Here is an 8,812-nt window from a genome sequence, read left to right as displayed (position 1 = left end):
TCTGGGTGAAAGTCAGTGGTTGTTGGACCGATACACCACCCCTCCTGCCCTCCCTACATGGACTTCAGCCACCATAACTCATTGTTGTCCTGCTGCATTATCCCCTGTTGCCGCGTATTATACCAACTTGAAAGGACAGCTTTCTTCATCAATGTCTGATGCTGGCAGTTAATGACAAAGATTTGGACAATTTCTGAATGAGACCAGGTTATTTCCTATGTAGGAGGAATTGTCCTCTCCATAAACTTTTGCGCTCAAGAGGGCATTGAAAGTTCGGACAAATGCAGCATAAACAAAAGGTTTTCTCTTCTCATTTAACTAACTAGAAGTGTCCACTGTAAAACATTGTGAAACAGTGCAGTGGCGCTGAAAAGATTCCGTATCTTATGCACAAGTCCCCATGTGCACACATACACGGTCTACTCAGCAAGTGAGTGAGCAAGCAATAGAAACTAATACACGTTTCTTTGCACTAAAGTTGCCATATAACACGTCTCTGTCATTGTTCTGACTACTGTCACAAAAGCAGCATTTATACCTTGTCATGTGGATAATTGCAATTATGTATCCATGGAAAATTGCAAAGCGTGACAATAGGATTTCTTTTTCTTTCTTTACTTTGCCTCTCAGGGCTCCATGCTCCAGTGACATACTGTTTTCCTTGCAATGGAGCTACACATTACTGAGGTCTTTATTAATTAAGACATATCTCTTAATGGTGCAACCTGTTTATTTAATTTCTAGTTTGGAACTACAGTATCTCGTGGTTACCGAGAACTCAGGGGGGACTTAACACACAAACTGAGAAATAAATCTACGAATTCTCTCGTGCAACCTGATCCTGAAAGACGAACTCACTCTTGGGGGAAGAAAGTCTTCTTAGGTGGGAAGCAGAAATGAAATGTCATAACATATCAGAGTTTCTGGTACCTGATAAATTATTTTATCTGGTCACATCCTCTTAAGTGTTTCTGCATAATTTCTATGGTATATTGTGGATGGATTTGTATGACATTGTATTAAGCTAACTTTTTGGGAATGTGGATAAAACTTTAAATGTAAACACCACTAGTAGCCCAAATTTTAATTGTGAATCTTGATACAAACCCTAATATCTGAGCCATCCCACTACACCACTGTCCATTCTCCACACTCGGCCTCAGTTAAACAGACTACCTTTAACAAATTGTCTCTATTATTTATGCATGTATGGACATTTAAGCGTACTATCTGTTATGATGGCCCCCTCCCCTCCTTCACAGACATCTGGGATTAGCTCATTGATCATCGGAGAGTTATCAGTGTTTGTATTAATACCTTGTCACATTAGATGCCACCCTGCAGTCCCAAACATATTCCCACCTGCTTCAGTGACATTTGGGATGCTATCCAGCTTGTTCTCTGTGAAAAGTTCACTCTTCTCTGTTGGAATAGAGGAAAAACTTTTAAAAAGAGTTAACTCCCTTTGATCTAGAGTTCTTAGTAGCTAAAGACCTGTTCCTTAAGCTACTCAAGGCAAAAGGTGGCATCAAAAGGTTGTCTTGAAGTGGTAGAGGGAAATTTTTGTAGCATTTTAGCAGTGATAAACCAAAAACTACCCTGTAGTGAAGATTTCCCTTTGAATTCATATTCTGGCTGATGCTTAGTTTCATTGCCACTTTTCTAAACAGCACCTTTTTATGAAAAGCTACAATGCTGTTTCAAGTAGGAATTTGTTTTGTATATTTGGAAATGTCCTGGACTGATCCTCAAAATCATTCCTGTTGGAGTGTTGCTATGACTTATCTCTTGAGCAGATACTGTATGCTGCTCATTCATCCATCTGTTTGTGCATCCATCCATCCATTCACTCATCTACCCATCACTATACATCCAATTTATCCTGTTAGGAAAGGCCAAAACACACTGGTGACGAATGCCCCACACCGGTGGTGGCTAGATGCATGCTGGCACTCATGCTTCATGCTACTGTCTACTTCCAGCCTTGCTGCCCCCTGAATTAAATGCATTTTGCCCCCACTCACTCTGCTTGTAGATACCAGCTCCCGTAGCAGCTCTTTTTCTCTGCTCCTATGGCAGCCTGACTCCTCCCCTCCTCACTGATGTATAAAGAGAACTCTGCAGCTGTTGCTGACTCATGTTTGACAAAGAATGGAAGGGGAGAGACTCGTTGAAGTCGAGAAATATCCTGAGCTAAATGACCCACAATCCCATCATTATAAAGGCAAAGGCCAAATAGATATTGCCTGGTGAGTCATAGCTCAGGAGATCGGGTCTTCGGGTTAGAAATTATGTTCAATCAGTGGAGGTCCACACATGATTTTAGGCTTATGATAAGGTTGAGGAAGTACAGATCTTTCAGTTAAAGTAGTAATAACTATGCTTAGTCATGAGCTGCAGCATAGCACATCCAGTGTGTGCTGGGGGTGGCACTTGACACACGCCAAACGATGCTCCACACCACGGCAGCACTGGTGTGCTTTCACCTTAAGTCAGTCAGTCAGACCCAATGCATGCCAGTGCTTTGGGTCTTTGGATAACTGGTTGCTGTGGCATTGATGAGTATAATATCTAGCTAATGAATGCCAAATAAGCATAGTTTTGGTAATGTGCTGATTGTCAAGCCACCAGTAGTTCTATTAAAATAACTGGCTGTTTTAATTACCACTAATCCTTATGGTTGTACCAACTAGCTACTAATTAGCCACACAAAACGCCAGCGGAAGTTCAGTCAGGAGGACCCAACACTCTCGTTCATTATCAAATCTCTCTATAACTATGGGTGTTTACTCTAGTGCTGTGTCCCAAATCGTGTACTTCTGTACTTACACTTACTATTTTGAGTGCATAAGTGCGTTCACACTGAGAAGTATGGGGAAATGCAGTGCACTATGAGTACCCAGATGGTGCACTCAAAACGGTTAAAAAGTTGAGTGTGGAACTATGGACACTTCTCGCCCTCAGTGGTCGCCATCTTGGCTACGTAGCAGAAGGGGAGGGGCCACTTTCAAACTGGAAATGGCAGCCGAGGACTGTGCAACTGTGAACGTCACTGCATAATACAAATATACATGTGTTTTTTGCACTAAGCACCACTATACTGTTGTCAGGTATAAGCCAGCAGTGTGTTTATTGAGTTAATTTAGCAGTCTGTAATGATTTGGTACCATGAACGATAATGCGAATGCTAATGCTAGTTTGCTAACTAGCTAGACAACACTACCCTGTCGAAAGTCGCGCACTATGCCAATAAGTACATAGTGCACATAGTATACTACATGGAAGTATACTGATGGAAGTATGTGATTTGAGACACTCCGTAAGTCTGACCAGCCACATTTCGACACAGCCTCTCTGAGCTAATTATATCATCGTTGTCAAATTTTAAAACTGTTCTCCTCTCAGCTACTGTCAGTTGTCATTTCAGTAGGAATTCATGCGACGCTCTTCCAACCCATTCACCTCCGGTTCTCACCACATCCAGTGCCCAGGGTGCCTTCCATCAAACGCAACAGAAAACCCGCTCCACATCATCCATCCATTTATCCAGATATTCAACCAACTCTCTTCACCTCTTCAGCACCACTCGTGTCTAGTGTCCAGTCCAGGGGTCTAATCGTCAATGACTCCTCACATTTTTAAACTTTATTGTGCAACATTTAATCTTTTTTTTTTATTCCTTTGAATTACTTTTCTCTGACTGAAATGCCTTGGCTGAACAAAATAAAGGATGCAGGCCTTACCTGGCACCCAGGTGAGAATTCAACTAGCTCCTCACATCACTCCACTCATTCCCCGCAGTACTGCTCACTCAGCTGCACTGTCTGGCCAGCCATGCTCCAGTTCTCTTCTTGTAACATTAACTGTACACTAAGCTTGCCTCTGGGGTTCAGTTTGATTAGGTTAACAAACAGACAGCAGACAGAAACTAGGAAAAATACTTAGGGGATGATGCTTATCATTCACTGTCCATCATGGCTCTGAGTACGTAAAACTTGCCCTCTTGGGACTGGCAACCATTCTAAATGACTAAATTTAAATGTGAAGGTGAAAACAGAATGTCCTCATAAAATCTGGCAATATTTCACTGTAAATTAAAACTCCTTAGATGTCTGCTTTTTCGCCAGTATATCAAGAAATGTGTATGGACATGTGTTAAATGGATTATACTGCTACACTGAAATGTAGGCATCAAAATGCTGTTGAATAAATATGTGTACGTTTTTTGTTTTTGCTTGCAAATCAATAAAACCAAGCTTACTGGAGGAAAAATCTCAGGCCCCACAGATGCACTATATGCAGACAAATGGTTTATTATTTTTTGCAGTCTAAATATTTTGGCATGTTACTACAGAAGCCAAGACAGTGAAACTAGTGGGTGTTGAGCTGTGTGGTAAAACGAGTATGAGTCATGGAATCTTCTGAGTGGGCAAGATATGGGCATCTGTAGTACAGGCTGGATTGCATCAGATCGCCTATAGTATTCTTTCTATTTAGCAAATATGTCCGCTTGTGTGGAACATATATCTTTTAAGATTTAGCACATTCAGCAGGTGTTATCCAGTGTGCTTCAGGTAAAGGATTTTTGAGCCATACTATTACTTTTCTCTCCACTCGATTAGTCAGATCAACATCTTCTGAGGGGTCTGCAGGTTTATAGATTCTATAAAAAACAAAGGAGAGAGCTTGTGTTTTGTGCTTTTTTATAAACTATCTTTGTGTCTGCAGTGCTTTTATATCGTAACCTTACTCATTGTCACTTCAAAAAGAAATGGCTTAGCTTAATTTAAAAGAAAAATGTAGACATACTGATTTATACGTGTTTACTCTTCAATGCATCTTTCCATCGCGCGCACACACACACACACACTTGCACACACACATCCAGTCCCTGCCTGGCAGACCTCTCCGGTTAACTGGGCTTGTAAATCATCTGCACAACATCAATGGAGAAACATTTGTCACCTCCAACGCCTGCCTGACTCAGCGTGTCTTTAACTGTCCTCAAGGAACGAGGCCCGGCCACGCACAGGGGATGTCGAAGGGGTCAAGGGGTGAATTTTAAAGAGAATGATCAAACTACCAATTCCGCTGCTTGGCAGATGGGATGTTATATAAAGAGAGGTGAGTCATTATGTCAAGCTAGGCATCAGGGCCCAGAGGATTTTTATTAAAAGTCAGAAATAGCAGTATCTTTTAAAATATGATGAATTTCTAATGTGATTTTGACTCAAATTTTGTATCAAAACACACAAAAAAACTGTTTTCAATTAAAGTCTAACAACACTGGCTGTCGTTAATGTTTAGGGTGATAGAAAACAACATAAATGCAGAGAAAATGCATTTAAGATGCTCATTATGTAAGTTAAAAACAATCTGTAATTAAATCTCCCCCAGAAAACACTGCAAATGGTATTTAAAGAATAATTTGTACCTGATTGGTTGTTTTGTAATGTTTTACCATAATAACAAACATAAACATGTTTTCTTTACATTTTTGAAAATTATGCACCACTAGTCCATACACATTGAGTGCACAGTTGCCCATGTATAGTTTCACATGGTGTGTGTTTGGGATACAGGTCATAGGAAACTGCAGATTAAATAGTCAACTGAACCCATTATCAGGCTTTGGATACACACACAGTATTTGTTAGTCAAGGGATTTGTTGACAAAATGCAATAAAATGTAGAGTATCACCAGACGTATCCCATTATTTAAACATAAATAAGATAATCTCATTTAATGTATGGCTGTAAATCCTTTGCAGGCAATATCAGTTACCCTGCTAATACTCTGCCAGGCCTGTACTGCAGCCATCTTCACTTCCTGCTAGTTTCTGGGGCTTGTTGCCCTCAGTCCTGTCTTTAGCATGTAACATGTATGATTGGTTTGATTGAGGAAGGGCTGCATTGAATTATGATTCTCATTATTGACTTACTAGTCCATACCCATTGAGTGCACAGTTGCCCACATACAGTTTCACATGGTGTGTGTTTGGGATACAGGTCATAGGAAATTGCAGATTTAATAGTCAACTGAACCCATTAAGAAGAGCAATGTATTCAGACAGAGTTTCTGTGAATCTGATAGTACGATTGCTTTATTAAAAGTACAGTAGTACCACTGCCAATAGTGGGATAGTAAAACTGTACATTAGTAGTTGAGGTAAAAACATTGGTCCACAGGGGGCGCCACAGCGATCGGTCGCATTTTAGCCATTTTTAAGCATTTTTCTGTTGTCCAGTTGCCAATTAGAGTTAAATTTCTCCAGTCACCTTGAGGCGTCCAGTTCTACACATCTACCGAGTTTAGTAAAAATCGATATTGCAGTTAGGCCTAGATAAGAAATTAGCTCTCTAGCGCCCCCATTTTGTTTGATGGGGTCAATAATGGAGGTGTCCCCTCAGATTATGTGTGGTCATATGCCTACAAAGTTGCGTGGTGATGGCTGAAACCCTTGAGATGTTATACACTTTTATGTGATGAGCCACGCCCTCCGCAATATTCATTGCCTTATAGAAGCTCAGTTTGAGTAAGTTTTCCAACTTTTGCCAAGAGGGAACTTTAGATATTGGTCCCTAGATTATGTTCACCCAGTTTCATGCAGATCGCTCAAACTTCCTAGGAAGAGATCCATTTGAAGTGTTTTTCAAAAAATTCAAAATGGCAGAAAATCCCTATAACCGGAAGTTATGGGTTCTTGAGGCAAATGTGTTCCTCATGAGGAGAGGCATCTCTGTGCAAAGTTTCATGTCTCTATGACATACGGGGCATGAGATATGCCCATTCAAAGTTTGCAATTTCAATCGGTTGCTGTAGCGCCCCCCTTTGGCCAATTAATGTAATATTGCCTCATTCGCATCCTCCCATGACCCTCTACCACTGTGCCAAATTTCACATGGACTGACCATGTCAGTGAGGAGAAAAATATGGAACAGGCACAGAGACACACCCACAGAGTTTTCGTCATTATATAGTAAGATCAGTATTTTGTCCATTTAATTTGTTCTGATCACTGGGAAGGTTTCAGTCAGAACGTCTTTACAAACCTTTCCTGCCTCTGTAAATAGGCTCCCACAGGAGGTGGGCCGGCATTTAACAGGCGCCATTTAAAGCTGTGATGTTGAGGGGATACCGTACAGTTTAAGCCAGTGAGTAATGGATCACAACAATACAACCAACATGGTTATGTTAATCTGTAACCCAGACCCGGTGAGCCAGTGGCTCTAAGATAATATGTCCACTCTGACCCCACAGTCCTTCCCCATGATAAATCAGTAGATGCCCTCCTTTTCTGCCTGTGCAATTATCCTGTGTCACTTTGCCTGGGGCGGACCGAATGTTTAGCCCGCACGGATCTCGGGCAAATTGTCCATATTAAGCACATGCTGTCTCAAAGCCCATGAAGACCACTGTTAAATCCCATGACGCCAATATAGACATGCTGGCTGGGATAGTGGTGGATGCCTGCCTGTAATAAAAAATAGGCAATGAAGTGGAAAATTACCATGAGTAAATAATAGTCAGGCTGAGTAATGAAGCTTGCTGAAAGATTTAAAATAATAAAATCGCCACATGCCACTGTTTATGGATTCTCTGTGAAAAGTAGCACAGCTGTGTATATAACATAAGATGAAACTATATTGATCACTGTATTAGCCTCTTTTTGCCTGTTAGGCTATATCGCCTTGGCAATTAATTGATTTTTACGTGTTGCAACAGTTTATGATTTCACTATACTGTATCAAATAATAAGAGATTATGAGAATATGATAAATTTGATTACTGTCAGCTAATGGCGATTAAAACCTGTTTTTTTACATCTATTTCTCATGCAAATTTCCATCTAATTGACATCTGCATACTGCATTTATGACATGAATATAAAGTAACGGACAGTTTTGTTACTTACTGAATTTCATTGTGTCATGCCTGCTTGGGCCCGCTCATGAGGGCATTCCATAATCAGGCATTATCAATCCACCCGACAAGTGCGGCTCAACCACAGGTGCTCTCCTTGTGCACATTTGTTTCCTGTCTCCATCACTAGCAGCCATGACTGTTCCTCATTAAGTAGACTACACAAGTTACCCTGAGGAACACCAAGTTTTGCTGCTGCATCTTGTTAACTTATTTTTGGCAGTTTTGTCATGAGCTTCAAGTAAAATATATTTTTCACTGAGACTTCCCTTTCCCCATCATCATTTCAATGTGGATGCAGCACCAATCTCAGGTAGCCAGCTGGAAGGTGGGAACAGGTTACTGTGAGGCAATGTATTATGAACGTAATAGAGGGTTCTGCGCAGTATCTTAGCTGTTCTTAGGACTGCACTTTTCTGGACAGACACCTTAAACGTTGCACCTGGAATCTGCTGGAGCCACTCTCCCAGTTTGTGGGTCACAGCCCCCAGTGCTCCGATCACCACTGGCACCAATGTTGCCTTTAATCCCCACATATTTCGTAGCTCCTTTTTCAGCCCTTGGTGTTTGACAAGCTTCTTGTGTTCCTTCTTCCTGATGTTGCTTCTTCTGTTGTTCGTCCATCAACACCATGTCTGGTTGGTTAGCCATCACCAGCTTGTCAGTTGGGATCTGGAAGTCCCACTGGATCTTAGCTCGGTCATTCTCAATGACTTTTAGGAGGTGTCTTCCATTCTGACCTTGGGACTTCCAGCCCATACTCAGATGTTCCTGTACACCATGCCAGCCACTTGGTTATGGCGTCCTATATATGCTGTTCCCGCCTGCATCTTACACCTTGCTATTATGTGCCGAACTGTCTCAAGAGCATCTTTGCACAATCTGCAC

Source organism: Epinephelus fuscoguttatus, linkage group LG18 (genome assembly GCF_011397635.1).
Source record: "Epinephelus fuscoguttatus linkage group LG18, E.fuscoguttatus.final_Chr_v1".
Lineage (NCBI taxonomy): Eukaryota > Metazoa > Chordata > Actinopteri > Perciformes > Serranidae > Epinephelus > Epinephelus fuscoguttatus.
The sequence above is the reverse complement of the archived record's forward strand: the minus strand, read 5'-3'. Positions refer to the sequence as shown.